Genomic DNA, 17291 nt, shown 5'->3' with positions numbered 1-17291 from the left:
GAAGCGTCCAGTCAAAGGTAGGCAAACCAAGCTCGTCGTAGAACAAAAAAATTTAATTCAAACAGTCTTCACTATTGATTAATTTGTACATGTAGTAACAGAAGCTGAGATAGGTGAAGTCATGCTGAATGGACTCATAACTGAGGCATAGTCTCGGCTGCACGGAGGATTCAACGCCGCACACCGCACCATCACACAATACAACAGAGACAGTGTGTGAACAAATCAAATAGCCTCACAAGCAGTTTTTAAAATGTCCATCGTTGTGGAGTATGTATTTCAAGTAAATACACTTGGTTATGCTTTTCAATAAGTCTAACTGAACCAGTTAGAAAGCAAACTTTTTAATGAATGTTTACTTAGCCCTTTTTTATGAAAACGGCAGTAATAATATGGAGCAATGAAATATTGCCACTGGCTTTCATCATACATTATATCTGATGTAAAAAAAAAATTTTAAATTTATGGTCAGCTAAAATTCTAAAGAAACATTTTAAAGGTAAACCCCTATTTAAAGTATTTCAAGAATTCACACTTAGATATTGCTCGATGCTATTAGCACGTTTGGCATGCTGTCCCGGGAAAGAACCCTGAACCCTTCAGCTATTTGGGAACAGAGCATGAGGGTGGCAGCACTATATATAAATCTATATTTAGGGTGCATATAGATATAAATTTATATAAATCAATCAGAGAAAATAAACAAGGCTATATTACATTGCATTATTAGTAATGATATATAACATACAAAGCTAGGGCCGGGGGAGGGGCGGTGAGATGACTCCTGCGGGATTCGAAGCTCAGGGGAAAACACTCCTGCGGGATTCAGAGTCATTGGGGGGGTGGGGGGGTGCATGGCCCTACAGGAGTCAGGGATAGAGGAGGGGGCAGTAAAGACTCCTGGGGCCGGGGGTGACAGTGGGGCATGGGTGGGAAGAACTCCTGAGGGAGTTAGGTGAGTGAATAGGGGAGCTGGAGGGAAGTAAGAAGGTTAAATGGCTGGGTAGAGCCTCTGCCCTCGGGAAGCCGACGTGGCTGGGTCATGCCCTCGCCCTTGCTAGGTTGATGTGGCTGAATTGAGCCCGCGCCCTTGGCCGCTGGAATTAGGGTGTCTGCTGATGAGGGTCTTCTGGGCTTCTTTGAGTTGGCTGTGGCTAAGGCGAATGTAGGATTTGTAGGTGTAGGAAGACCACTTTCCCAGTGTTTGTATGTACTGTTGTGATAGCCCTTTGTGTGCTGCTGTGGTGGCGGCTCCGTTTCTGAATGAGTGACTAGGGTATGATTCCGGTGTGAAGCCTGAATGGTGGAGGACTGCCTTAAGGTGTTTTTGGAACAAAAACTTGTTACTGGGTGATTTGTGTCAGATATGAAAAAAAGGGGGGAGGGGGAACTTAAGCTAAGTGTTTTTCTATAGTGCTCAATTTGCTGCACCTACAACAAACACGCAAGATACACCACCAACACCACATACTCACCTCTTTTTCCCAGCTCTCTGAGTCTGAGGTGTCCAATTTCGTGCTATCTAGCCATGCAACCACCTGTCCGCTTGATCCCATTCCCTCTCATCTCTTGCAAGCCATTTCTCCTGCAGTCATACCAACACTGACTCACATAATTAACACATCTCTTGACTCTGGTTTATTCCCTACTTCATTTAAGCAGGCTAGGGTAACCCCACTGCTAAAGAAACCCAACCTGAATCAAACGCTACTTGAAAACTACCGACTGGTATCCCTGCTTCCATTCATGGCCAAGATTTTGGAGAAAGTAGTGTTCAATCAAGTCCTGGACTTTCTTACTCAGAACAACCTCATGGACAACAAACAATCTGGCTTTAAGAAAGGCCATTCAACTAAGACTGCCCTGCTCTTGGTCGTGGAGGATCTCAGACTGGCTTAAGCAGACTCTAAATCATCTGTCCTAATCTTGCTGGATTTATCAGCTGCTTTTGACACTGTAAACCACCAGATCCTGCTATCTACGCTTGAGTCACTGGGCGTTGCAGGCACTGTTATTCAATGGTTCAGATCTTACCTCTCTTGACAGGTCATTCAGGGTGTCTTGGAGGGGAGAGGTGTCCAACCTACAGCATCTAAACACTGGGGTACCTCAGGGCTCTGTTCTAGGGCCACTTCTCTTCTCCATCTACACAACATCTTTAGGACCAGTCATCCAGAAACATGGGTTTTCCTACTACTGCTATGCTGATGATACCCAGCTATACCTCTCTTTTCACCCTGATGATCCCTCGGTTCCAGCTCGCATCTCAGCCTCCCTGTCAGACATTTCACACTGGATGAAAGATCATCATCTTCAGCTTAACCTCGCGAACAAAATGGTAAAAATCCTTGGAGTAATGATTGATGACCAACTAAACTTCTTTGACCACATTTCTAGAACTGCTCGATCTTGCAGATTCGCACTCTATAACATCAGAAAGGTGGTCTGACCCTTCCTATCTAAACATGCAGCTCAACTCATTGTTCAAGCTCTTGTTCTCTCCAAACTGGATTATTGCAACTCTCTAGTAGCCCAAAGTAGTGATGAACCCAAAAGAGCACATGTCACTCCACTACTCACCTGTTTGCACTGACTGCCAGTGGCTGCTCGCATCAAATTCAAAGCTCTGATTATTGCTTACAAAGCGACCTCTGGCTTTGCTCCTACTTATCTGCTCTCACTAAGAGGGAAGAAATCACTTTCCCGAACTCTCGCATTCAATCTGCCCAGTTGGTGGAATGAACTCCCTAACTGCATCAGAACGGCAGAGTTACTTGCTGTCTTTAAGAAACGACTAAAAACTCAACTATTTAGTCTCCACTTTCCTTCCTAATCTGTAACTGCCTCTCTGGCTATACCACTAACTGTACTCTCTCTCTCAAAAAAAAAAAAAAAAAAAACATTACTAATGGTTTGCTTCTTAGACTTTACACACCTGAAACTTGCCTATAGCACTTATTCACTGTTGCTCTTATAGTTGTGTAAATTGCTTCCTTGTCCTCATTTGTAAGTCGCTTTGGATAAAAGCGTCTGCTAAATGACTAAATGTAAATTAAATGTGTAGGTATGCTAGGAGTGTATGGAATGGGCTTGTAGGGGGGGGGGGGATATTGAAAATGTAGATGTAGTGTCCTTTTCTGGATTGATCTGGATTGATCCTCGTCAATCAAAGTTAGATCTGAGATGGTGAGGTGGATATTAGAATCAAATTTAGATGTTACTGTAATTTCGGAACCTTTGAGGAACTCATAAAGGCAAGAATAAAATTGCATCTAAAATGTGGTCTGTGTGGAAGAATGGGTAGATTCCTCTGAGTGTGGAAGTGCATTTGGAAAGTATGTTGTGTATAATGGGCAGCCTGTAGTCTGAGGGGGAGGGGGTGGGGTGGACTTTTCGGATGCCTTATTAAGAGGGCTGGTTTGTGAATTAGCTGTGGAAATCAGATGTGGAGCCATACGTTAACTTGTGGAAAAATTGGATTCTGCTTAGATGGTTTGTGATGGAGCTGGCTTGGATGCAGTTGTGTGAATGGAGATATGTGATGAATAGACTGATTGGGAAATTAGGGAATGAAGTGTTGTACGGGAAATGAAATGTTTGGATGTGTTCTGCAGTGAGGAATTATTGAGATGTTCTAGGGTTATTTCTTAAAATATATGTATGGATGTTGATGCACATTGTGTATGCGGAGATTATGGGAATATCATCTCAGAAGGAGGGATAGGGTCGGATGCAGCTCTGCTTCTGGTACCAGTATCTGGAAATAAAAGCGAGTAAGAGAGTCAGCAATTACCGTATGAAACCGGGAACATGTACAACAAGTCCAAATGAAGCAATGGAGAAGCAGCATTAGAGCGGGATAATGATAACCCAGCCGCAATTCAGGACACTGTTCGTATTCTGCCACGCCCCGGAGCGCTATTTGAATAGTTTCATTTAAATAACATATGAATGTGCGCGTCTGGTGTGCATTACTACTATCCCCTGTCATGTGCGCGCTGTGCTGAGTGGTGCATCCGGTGCGTGATACCCTTCAGGCCGAGTTTGTTATGGCCGAGATTGGATAGAGATACATTCTCATCTAATCCAGAGACTGATGCTGAGAGTTGAAGGAAGTGAGTGATGAAAGGGTTATCCCTGCGGGATAATGCGCATGTGAATTTCGGTGTCCTAAGATGGACAGCAGTTTGTGCTTAGCGCAATCTTGTTTCTTCAAGAATATGAAAGGGAACAAAATTTCTGTCAATTTCTTTAGGTATGGATGCTTGGAATCATGCAATCTTGATGCCTAAGAATTTTATAAAAGTGCTGAGCCAGAGGTTCTTTGTCACTTAAGTTTTGGCTGGAGGAGTATTAGGGAGAGAGATAAGGAAATCATCTAGTAGATGAACATTAGAACACCGTAGTTATTAGCGAGAATACAGCAAATAGCTACTGAAGCATAAATGTGTAGGCTACTTCTGCGTCCGAATGTTAAACGGACTGCGAAGTAGATTTGTGATCTCTGATTATGCCAGAAATCAGAGGAGATGCATGTGTGACAGATTGAGATAAAAATGTATTTGCATAACAAAAACTAGATCAAAACCTGAAATGGGAAATCCATAAAAGTTATTGAACTTTGAGAGTGGTTCAACACCTGCAAATCTGTGTTTTATACTGATTTGTGCTCGACATGTTTAGTCTGAGATGCTTGGTGATCGACTAGTGATGCCTTGACTGAACACTAGGGGGAGAACTCGCGGTTTTTCTCCATTGCGCATAAAGTCAGCAGTGGAGAAACATCGTTGAGTGTGTCTGATATTTCTTAATAATTCTCTCCCCTGTTTCAGGTATGGGTGTTCCTAATCAGTTTAATGAAATGTGTTCATGTTCTGACAGCGTTGAGAGTGTATGTTATTGTGATGTTGTCCGGATTCTGTTGGGAATGTTTATAAGAGTGTGTGGTTCGGAGGAGCGCGAGCTCTGGGCTCCATTTTGAATGTGATTAGCGTAAGGCCACGTTGAAGTAAAATTATGAGCGTGCACATTTTCAATTGATGTTTAATTCTGGTATTTAATGTTCTATGTGTGTATTGCTGGGAAAAGTGAAAGTAATTGGCACTGTAACCTTGATAGACAAACAAATAGAGAAAGACGAGGCACATCAAGCTAAAATAATAGTTTAAAAAGATTAATTATATGTTGCTTAAATTATTAGGCTTTAGTTTATTTTTGTTAAAGTATTGGATTAAAAAGGATAAGTGCTTTTCCGCTGATGATAAAATGTATAAAACTTTATAAGTGTTCTATAAGATTGTAAATGTGAAAATAACAAAATAGTGTTCATTGTTAAAAGTCTACTTAGCAATTTATGGAAATTGTGTAACATTAAGAAGACAATGATGCTGTTTTGAAAGATGTTTATTTGAATTTGTGAACCAATATGATTGCGCATAAAGTCAGCAGTGGAGAAACATCGTTGAGTGTGTCTGATATTTCTTAATAATTCTCTCCCCTGTTTCAGGGGTACAACATTTTGGAGGCACCGCTGGGATTTGCTCTTCAGAGGGTGGCCGTCATTCACCTGGCAGACAACTTCTGATGCAGTACATCTCTAATAACAACCCTGGTCATCAGTGGAGTGGAAAGAGTTCCTGCAGCAAAGGCGAGAAAGAGAGGAGGAGCCACAGGCCTGAGTCCTCAGAGATCATCAGGTGAAACTGAAACGTTCTGTTACTCTCAAGTAAGCCGCTACTCAGTGAAAAGGTCCACTCTTATTGCTATAATGGAAACAGAGGCGCTCGAAGGAATGCAAGCTGAAGTCATGGCCATGCTTAATTCGTTGTCTAAAGAAAATCTTCTAAAAATCGGAGAATTCCTTAAAGTGGCCGACCCAGAGAAAGATGTATCTAGATCTCGCATGTTTCTAATTGCACTAATTCTCCAACACCTTGAAAACATCACGGAGCTAGAAGATGGTGGCATGTCTGAACTGTTAATATTGAGAGATCAAATTATCGAATTGACTACAGCCACTAAAAGTGAAACCGCATGCAAAAGCGAAAGCACTGAAAAGGAAAAGTTACAAAGAGAGCTAGATGAACTAAAAGCTGTATTGAAACAAAAACTGAGTTTGATGCAACAAATGGAAGAAGGGAACACAGAGCAAAGTGTCATTCAACCTAACGAACAAGCAGTCAAATCCGCCCAACATTTAGCAAACATGCAAAACTCCACTCCCCTGTGGAGAAAAGATTTTAAAATTTCTGGACAAATTGGCGACCCAGGTCAGAAAGACAAATTAACTTTTTCAAGTTTGGCACACCAAATCGAGGCTGGTTTGAGCCGAGGCTACCCAGAATGTGACATAGTGGATGCAGTTGTCCGAGCCATTTCCCCAGGTCTGCAGTTACGAAGCTATTTAGAAGGAAAGCCAAAATTGACTTTACCCACACTTAGGCGAATTCTGCGTTCTCATTTCCAAGAGAAAAGTGCTACAGAGCTATATAAACAGCTTACCTCTGAATGCCAGCTTAACAAAGAGACGCCACAGAATTTCCTCATGCGTGTTCTAGATCTGCGCCAGAAAACCTTGTTTGCATCACAAGAATCAGAATCAGGTCTCAAATACGATCCGGCGTTAGTTCAAAGCATGTTTTTACATACCGTACTCACCGGTCTCCAAAGTGACAGCATTAAAGTTGACATGCAGCCATATCTTCTTGACATACAAACCACTGATGAGACTCTGTTAGAAAAATTAAACATTGCTTGTGCTAATGAGACAGAGAGACAGAAAAAAAAGAGAACAGGTGTACAGCACGCAACAGCGGTCCATGTAGTTCAGTCTAGTGAGGAAATTACTGATAAGAAGTACAATGCAGCGCAAAGTGGACAAAAATCTAATGCCAGTGTACTTACTGAACTAAAAGAACTGAGATCAGATGTTGCCTCGCTAAAGACTCTCAGTGCGGAAATAGCTCAAATTCGGGAATCGTTACAGCCACCAGCCTTCACCCCACAGCAATATCCAGTGTCTGAGCAGAGAGACCCTGAAAGAGAAGTAGGTCAGTGTCAAAAGACACCATACTGGCAGTCAGCAGGCACTAACCAAATGAGAGCAAATACTCAGTGTCAGCCCCAGTATGTAGCGCGGCAGTACTATATACCCCCTCCTCGCTCACAACCCAGAAAGTGCTTTAACTGTCAGCAGCAAAGAATAGAGGATCGTTGCATGCATTGTTTCAGATGCGGTAGTGGCGAGCACTTTCAAGCAGGATGTAGAATTCGTGGCATTAAGCCCTCGAGAGAGAGCCCTTTAAACGGGGAACGGTTACTCCCACGGGACAGGGAGTAACCAGATTCATTCACCAGTCCCAACAATGTACCGCCTGCGAAAAATCAGTAACACAAATGAAGCGATGTTCACAATGTAAGGATGAAATAAATTGTTGTCAGACGTGCCAAGCTTAGCATTGGGCTGAACACAAGCAGACCTGTACCAACTCACCTGAATCAATGTCAACCTCTTACCTGAATATGAGTATCACTGCCCCCTGTAGTGCCCGTACTAACCAGCATTCTGCTGTGACAGCACTAGTTGGAAGGCAGTGTGTTGTCCAATGTTACCTGCATGGCCACAGAATTCAAGCACTGTGGGACACTGGCTCCCAGGTATGTGTCATTGATGAATCCTGGAAGTTAGAGTACTTACCAGAAGTTCCATTGAGGGATGTGTCTGACATACTCGATTCCTCAAATACTTTGAACCTTGTCGCGGCCAATGGTATTGATATACCCTACATTGGATATGTGGAAGTGTCTTTCAGATTAGCGTCACAGACACCTCCCCATGCTGAACTGGTAATTCCCATACTCGTGGCAAGGGGTCAAAACCTCTCTCATCCTATCATAGGTTTCAATGTAATCGAGCAAATACTGAACTCTATTGAACAAATCACCCCAAATTCGGCGAGTGACAGAATGCTCGAGAGCACTGTGAAAGCTGCGTTTCCCAGTCTAAAGAGGGGTAAAGTCCAAATGTTTATCAGACTTATTAGTGCAGAGAGCTCATGTGAGTATACAGTAAAGACCGCAAAAGATCATGTTAATGTCCCAAAACGTAGTACTGCACAGGTCTCGTGCAGAGTATACATGCAGCCAGTTAGAGAGGATAGCACACTCATTTTTGAACCAGATGTGAATCCCTCCTGGTCAGATGGGCTTGAACTCTTAGAGAGTGTAGTTCTACTGAAAAGAGGAGCACCAACAAATGTCACAATTAAGGTATGCAATCACACTGAACATGATATCACTCTGAGGGGCCAGACTCCAATTGGTACAGTTCAGCTTGTGAAGAGTGTATTCCCTGCTAAATTGTTTGAAGTACCAGCTAGTGCTACCACTGCTGAGGTACACCACATTCAATCAGGGGATCAATGTCACGAGAACATCAATGGTGATGTGTGGGACCCACCAGTGAATGTCAGTCACCTGAGTGAAGTCCAGAGGAAAGTTGTACAGCAGATGCTAAGAGAAGAGTGTCACTCTTTTTCTAAATCTGATGATGACATTGGTTGTGTTCCCAGCTTGAAACTGAGTATATCATTGAAAGATCGGGAACCAGTTGGTCGCACCTATATGTCTGTGCCCAAACCCCTGTATCGTGAAATGAAGGAATACTTGCAGGATCTAATAGCCCAGGGTTGGATTGAAAAATCCAAATCCTCATACTCCTCTGCAATGGTGTGTGTGAGAAAGAAAGATGGCAGTCTCCGTTTATGTATTGATTATAGGGACCTAAACAAAAAGACCCATCCAGACAGACAGCCGATTCCAAGGGTGCAAGATATCATGGACAGCTTGGGTGGTAATTCGTGGTTTTCTTCATTAGATCAGGGGAAAGCTTACCACCAGGGGTTCATGTGCAAGGAAAGCAAACATCTTACAGCTTTCGTGACACCCTGGGGCTTATATGAATGGGTGCGTATTCCCTTTGGGTTAATGAATGCGCCAGCAGCTTTCCAACGATGTATGGAAGAGTGTTTGGAAGGCCTGCGGGATGAAATCTGTCTTCCATACCTCGATGACACCTTGGTGTTTAGTAAGTCCTTTGAAAATCATGTTCGAGATGTTAGGAAAGTGTTGCAGCGGCTCAGGGAGTACGGCATAAAATTGAAGCCAAGTAAGTGCGAGTTGTTTAAAGCTGAAGTCCGCTACCTGGGTAGAATAGTCTCAAAAGAAGGAAACAAAATCGATCCTGCTGATACCGAAGCCGTTAGGTCTTTAAAAGATAAGCAACCAAGGAACGTGGGGGAGCTGAGGAGGATTCTTGGTTTACTTAGCTACTATAGGCAGTATATTAAAGATTTTTCGCGCATAGCCTGCCCTTTGTATGATTTGTTGAAAAACGACCCCGATGATAGTACTCACCCAAAAAGTAGCCGAAGACTCTTAAAGTCAAAATGCATGAAAACCGGCGTTCCATCGAGTAAGCCTATTACCTGGTCTGAACAGCATCAGGCTACTCTTGAGCAACTTGTTGATTGTCTGCTGAAACCACCGATACTAGCTTTCCCAGACTTTGCACTACCTTTCATACTCCATACCGACGCGTCAGCTCAAGGGCTAGGAGCGGTACTTTACCAACAACAAAACGGATTACTACGCGTGATTGCTTATGGGTCTCGAACCTTATCTGCTGCTGAGAAAAACTACCACCTCCACTCTGGAAAGCTAGAATTCTTAGCGCTGAAATGGTCGATTACCGAAAAATTCCGTGATTATTTATACTATGCACCAACTTTTACCGTATACAGTGACAATAATCCCCTTACATATGTCCTGTCAACTGCCAAACTAAATGCTACAGGGTGTAGGTGGGTGGCTGAATTGGCTGATTTCCACTTCACAATCAAATATCGACCAGGTCGTGAAAATATCGATGCAGATACACTCTCCAGACTGCCCATTGATATTGGAACTATGATCAGTGAGTGCTCTGAGGAGTTATCTTCGGATGTAATAGGTGCAACCATTCAGGCCGTCGAAGCACAAGAAGGACCCAACATCCCATGGTCAATCTCAACCAATTGTTCCTCTATTGAGACCTGTCCAATAGTTCCCACCATAACCCCAATATCAGCTAATGAAATGAAGCATGTTCAACAAAATGACCAAGTCATCAGTCCAGTATATGACTGCAAACTGTCAGGAACAAAACCGAAAGTCAAACAGCTGAAAGCCTATGGCCTTAAAACAAAATGTTTGTTTCGTGAGTGGGAAAAACTTACCATTAATCAAGATGGTGTACTCTGCCGAACAATTTCCTTCCGCACACAGTTGGTCCTGCCTGAAAAATATAAGAACACAGTCATACGAGAGCTACACGATGAAATGGGACATCATGGGATAGACCGAACTGTCTCACTTATTCGTGAACGTTTCTTTTGGCCACATATGCAGATAGACGTCGAATACTATGTCACAAAAACATGCAGATGCTTAAAGCAGAAGAAGCCCTGTCACGAGGCAAGAGCTCCTTTGACAAGTATTGTTACGACTCAGCCCTTTGAATTGATCTCTATTGACTTTCTCCATTTAGAGCGCTGCAGAGGAGGTTTTGAGTACATCCTTGTAGTGGTTGATCATTTTACCCGATTTGCCCAAGCCTATGCAACAACCTCAAAGTCAGGCAAAACAGCTGCTGACCGCATTTTTAATGACTTTGTTCTAAAATTTGGTTTCCCTTGCCGTATCCATCATGATCAGGGTGGCGAATTTCAGAATCAGTTGTTTCACCAGCTCCAAAAATATTGTGGCATCACCGGTTCGAGGACGACCCCATACCACCCGCAAGGCAATGGCCAGGCTGAGCGATTTAACCGGACACTCTTACAAATGTTAAGAACACTTACCGACAGTCAGAAATCCAACTGGAAAGACAGCTTGAGCAAACTGGTGTATGCGTACAATTGTACCCGCTCAGAGGTCACAGGGTTCTCTCCTTTCTACTTGTTATATGGAAGGTCTCCAAGACTGCCCGTGGACATGTTGTTCGGATTGAGTTCAGAAAAACCCTCGCATAATCGGAGAGAGTATGTGGAAGAGTGGAAACAGGGAATGGAAGAGGCATATAAGATCGCCCAAGAACATGCTCAAAAAGCTGCTGGCAGGAGCAAGAGGAACTATGACAGAAAAGTAAGAAACACAACACTACAGCCAGGTGATCGCGTTTTGGTGAAAAACTTAACGCCAAGGGACGGTCCAGGTAAAATCCGCAATTTTTGGGAAGACAGTATCTATGTAATAGTGCGACAACTAGGTAGTCAGCTTCCAGTCTATGAAGTAAAGACAGAAAAGGGAAAGGGACGATCCAGAGTTCTACACCGAAACTTATTGATGCCTTGCGATCACTTACCTATTGAGACTGATCCGCATAAGAAAATCAGGCCGAACCAAGAGAGAAAACATCCTCAACCCAGCTGTGTTGAATCTGACGAAGACAGTGAAGAGGAAGCTGAGCTCTATTATGTATCACCACAAGTACCTGCGACAAACCATGATGATGAGGTAAATAGTGTTGAATCCCTACCTACAGAGCTTAATGAACATCAGCAAGAGAGCTTCGAACAGGTCCCTACTCAATTGTTAGGTGTGGAGGATGATCAAGAACTGGAGAACGATTTACCTGTTGCTGGACCACTTCCATCTGCCGAAAGTAACCTCGAACAAGAGATCGATTTACCGGTTGATAAACACCTTTCTGTTCCCATGTCACCTACTGAAAGTGAATTGGAAAACCGAGATGAGCAACCTTACCGGCTGACTAGGAGAGAAAGATGCCCACCAAGGGTATTCACTTATGATGAGCTGGGTACACCAACTTATAATGTTGGACAAGTGAATGGAACTTTGCAGACACTACCACAGAACTTACCGTACGTGCTTGCGAATGGACTGTTACCATGGTTGCCGCCCTGCCAACAATATAGTTACCATTTGCCTTTTTTGTATGGATGTAACTAGTAAGGACAATGAACTACTTAGAGTCACAACAAGACTGTGGAGTTTGAATGCAAACAAAGACTTCTTTTCATTTTTCAGTTGACTTCGGAAGAACTGATGGACTGATTTTTTTGTAGTTAGGATTTCTCCAATGAACAGTCTTGTCATGGACATTTTGGAAAATTGAGGGATTTCGTTTTGCCCTGTTGGACTGGGGTCTTTGGGACTGAATAATTTTTATAGATTGATGTGGTCCCAATACAACCTGCGTTGAGTTCGCTTTGGGACAATAAGTGGATTGTTATAAGGCTCAATATTTAACAACCTTCTCTCTTACCAACTTTTGAAAAAGACAATTTACTGTTAAATTTGTATCCTACATTCTGATTCTAAGAGTGGAAAATGTTGAGACGACATTTCATTTTGTAGGGGAGTGTGTGACAGATTGAGATATAAATGTATTTGCATATCAAAAACTAGATCAAAACCTGAAATGGGAAATCCATAAAAGTTATTGAACTTTGAGAGTGGTTCAACACCTGCAAAGCTGTGTTTTATACTGATCTGTGCTCGACATGTTTAGTCTGAGATGCTTGGTGATCGACTAGTGATGCCTTGACTGAACACTAGGGGGAGAACTCGCGGTTTTTCTCCATTGCGCATAAAGTCAGCAGTGGAGAAACATCGTTGAGTGTGTCTGATATTTCTTAATAATTCTCTCCCCTGTTTCAGGTATGGGTGTTCCTAATCAGTTTAATGAAATGTGTTCATGTTCTGACAGCGTTGAGAGTGTATGTTATTGTGATGTTGTCCGGATTCTGTTGGGAATGTTTATAAGAGTGTGTGGTTCGGAGGAGCGCGAGCTCTGGGCTCCATTTTGAATGTGATTAGCGTAAGGCCACGTTGAAGTAAAATTATGAGCGTGCACATTTTCAATTGATGTTTAATTCTGGTATTTAATGTTCTATGTGTGTATTGCTGGGAAAAGTGAAAGTAATTGGCACTGTAACATTGATAGACAAACAAATAGAGAAAGACGAGGCACACCAAGCTAAAATAATAGTTTAAAAAGATTAATTATATGTTGCTTAAATTATTAGGCTTTAGTTTATTTTTGTTAAAGTATTGGATTAAAAAGGATAAGTGCTTTTCCGCTGATGATAAAATGTATAAAACTTTATAAGTGTTCTATAAGATTGTAAATGTGAAAATAACAAAATAGTGTTCATTGTTAAAAGTCTACTTAGCAATTTATGGAAATTGTGTAACATTAAGAAGACAATGATGCTGTTTTGAAAGATGTTTATTTGAATTTGTGAACCAATATGATTGCGCATAAAGTCAGCAGTGGAGAAACATCGTTGAGTGTGTCTGATATTTCTTAATAATTCTCTCCCCTGTTTCAGGGGTACAACACAAGAAATTGGGGTTTAATGGGATGACTTTAAAGGCGGTGGTAATGTCGATTTTTGCGAGCCAAGCCTTGCGACCGACTAGTTTAATTAGAGAGATTGCTTGGTTTATGGCGTGAATTTAAAACATCTTTGTTAGGCGGAATGATGCTGTTAATGATGAAATAAGCGGAATTATGAGGAGAAGGAAGATCCGTTATTAGACGTTTTTACCAAGGCAAGGCAAGTTTATTTATATAGCACATTTCATACACAGTGGCAATTCAAAGTGCTTTACATAATCAAGAATTAAAAAAGACAAGTATGAGAAAATAAAAAAACTAAATAAAATGATTAAAAACAGATTAAAATGTGTTAAAGAAGGTTATAAAAGAATAATAAAAAAAAGAAAGATAATATAGTGTGATCTGTCGGACGTAGCACAGTGCTCATTCAGTAAAGGCACAGCTAAACAGATGTGTTTTCAGTCTTGATTTGAATGTGCCTAATGTTGGAGCACATCTGATGTGAGGGGCATAGTAGCTGGCCGATTCACCTTGCTTTAACTAAACTCTTGGAATTTCTAGTTTATTTGATCCTAAAGATCTGTGTGATCTATTAGGTTTGTATTCAGTGAGCATATCTGTAATGTATTGAGGTCCTAGGACAATTAGTGAATTATAGACAAGTAATAATACTTTAAAATCTATTCTGAATGTAACTGGGAGCCAGTGTAAAGACCTGAGGACAGGTGTGATGTGCTGATTTTCTGGTTCTGGTCAGAATCCTGGCTGCAGCATTCTGGATGAGCTGCAACTGTCTGACTGTCTTTTTGGGAAGGCCAGTGAGGAGGCCGTTACAGTAATCAACCCTGCTGCTGATAAAAGCATGAACAAGTTTCTCTAAGTCCTCACTCAAAGCATCTAATTCTTGCAATGTTTTTGAGATGATAATATGCTGAATTACTGACTGCTTTGACATGACTATTGAAACTCAGATCTGACTCCAGAGTCACCAAGAGTCTTGACCTTATTTGTTATTGGTTGACCCTTGACCCTTGAAGAAATCAATTCGGATTCTTGATATCAACAATTTAATTCTTCATTCATTCATTTTCTTGTCGGCTTAGTTCCTTTAATAATCCGGGGTCGCCACAGCGAAATGAACCACCAACTTATCCAGCACGTTTTTATGCAGCGGATGCCCTTCCAGCCGCAACCCATCTCTGGGAAAAATGTAATTCTTGATATCGAGTTTATATCCTGTTATCAATAAAAGACAAAACGGCTATTCTGGCAAGCCGTTTTTACTTTTAATGCTTAACCGGATATGAATTGTTCATGTCAAGAATTAAATCGTTGATATCAAGAATCCAAGTTCTTGAAATCAACAACTTAATTGTTAATATCCAGAATGTGAGTTGTTGATATCAGGAATTGCATTTCCACTAGTAACAATGTTAATACTTGATATCAACAATTCAGTTTCACTAGTTAAAATGTTCATTCTTGATATCAGGAAATGAATTTCAACCAGTAAGAATTATAGTTCTTGATATCTTGGTCATTGTATTTTCACTAGTTAAATGTCAACATAGACTGCCATTCAAATTTAATTGTTGATATCAAGAATTGATTTCTTACTAGTTAAAAATTCAATTTTACATATCAGAAATACAATTCTTACTTGTAAAAGCATTTATTTTTTATACAAGTTGTCATATGGATACTAAAGCAAATGTCTATTCTTGATATCAACAATTGAATTGTAACTAGTAAAAAATGTAAATTCCTGATATCAAGAACTTAATTTCACTGGTTGAAATGTTAATTCCTGATATCTGCAATTATATTTCAACACGTTACATTTGTTATTTCTGATATCTAAAAATGTATTTCTGATATTAACTATTAGGAAAGTAATTTATGATATCTAAAATTACTCATCTCACTAGTAACAATTACATTCATGATATCAGAAATTAACATTGTCACTAGTGACAAACCAATTGTTGATATCAAAAATGAATATCTTCACTAGTTGAAAAGTATTTCTTGATATCAACAATTTAATTCCTGATATCAACAATTAAATTATTGATATTAACATTTAAATTTTTCATATCAACAATTAAATTTTCGATATCAAGAATGGCATTTTGACTAGTAAGAAATCAATTATTGATATCAACAATTAAATTTTAATGGCAGTCTATGGTGACATTTAACTAGTGAAAATTCAATTCTTGATATTAAAAATCTAATTGTTGATATCATAAATGTAATTGGTTTTTGGATATTACATATATTATGTAAAAATTTAATTTGAATGGCAGTCTATGGTGACATTTAACTAGTGAGAATTCAATTCTTGATATCAAAAATGTAATTGTTGATATCATCAATTCAGTTTTTGATATCAACAATTATATTTTTGATATCAACAATTACCTTTTTGATATAAAGAACTGAATTGTAGATATCAAGAATGTTGATTGTTGATATCAAGAATACATATCCTGAGAATGAATAAAAGTCAAAACGGCTTGCCATACGAACATGCAAACTCCACACAGAAATGCCAACTGACCCAGCCAGGGCTTGAACCAGCGAACTTCTTGCTGTGAGGCAATCGTGCAACCCTGTATTCATTTCAAGATGAATGAAACTGTATTAAGTGAATAATAAATAAATAGTGTCTTATGTAAAAATAAAATTATAAAAAAAACAGAATAACATTGAAATGTTTTATCATAATGTTATATTGTTAATTATATTGTTGGTCAATAAGACATAATAATTTTATTTTGTTTATTGCACATTATATAAGCTTATTTATTTTTTTAAGTTGTATTTTGACACTCGTTATTTATTATTATTTAATTTTATTTTTAAATACAATTGCACAGACTTTGTTTGATACTGACCATTTAATTGTCATTTATAAGGGATTTCTAAAGCAAAATACTCCTCACTTTAGATTAGGTCACAAAACTGCATGAAGTTTAATAACATCCAGAGTAACTACTATATGCCTGAAAAATATAAAAATGTCTGTTTGAATAGTTTATTAATCATTTACTTGCTTTTTCTGAATTATATAAAAAAACACAAGCTATTATTAAATAATTGCTTTGTAAATAATGTAATAATTTAGTCGGGGAAAAAAAATTAACAAAGTATGAAAATACAATCATTAAGCACATTATATATGTGCTTATAAGTCAACAATACAGCATTTGTAGTTGTATTTATAAACTGTTTTTTTTATGTCAATTAATGTAGAGTTAATGCTTTACAAATGATTAATTAACAATTTGCTTAATTAACAATTTGCATAATAAATTATTCATAGTTATCATAAAGTTTTACTAAACTTTTTGGATGAATTTCAAAATGTAGAAACAACACTTATTTAAATATTTATAACAGAAAAAATATATAATCTCACACATGTGTTTTGGTAGTATTTATTAATTTCAGAGCAACACTTTTCAATAGTTCTCTGTGTTAAAATTCAACAATGCATGTTCTTCACAGAATGTTTTATTCTTGGTAGATTAATTTATACATACATTATTTTTCCTGTTAGTTCACAATCTATCATTTGTGTATATGACTGTGTACAAAAATGGCGTGTATGATATTGTTACATTATCAGAAATAGCACAATTCATTAGACATTACAAATTAATAAAACAATTTTAAATATTTATCTGCCAAACAAGATTGATAGATTTCAGAGCTTGCATTTTATTTATTTAAATTTTGTAATACAGGGTGATTCAAGAAGAATACCATAACTTTGAAAATCTGTATTTAATCAAAGGAACATTATGGAAACTTGGGTCAATGTAAAGAGTACTTAAAGTTTTTTTTTGGTAACACTTTCTAATAACTACAAACTATGAAC

This window comes from Danio aesculapii, chromosome 22 (assembly GCF_903798145.1).
Source record: "Danio aesculapii chromosome 22, fDanAes4.1, whole genome shotgun sequence".
In the NCBI taxonomy this organism is placed as follows: domain Eukaryota; kingdom Metazoa; phylum Chordata; class Actinopteri; order Cypriniformes; family Danionidae; genus Danio; species Danio aesculapii.
The sequence above is the reverse complement of the archived record's forward strand: the minus strand, read 5'-3'. Positions refer to the sequence as shown.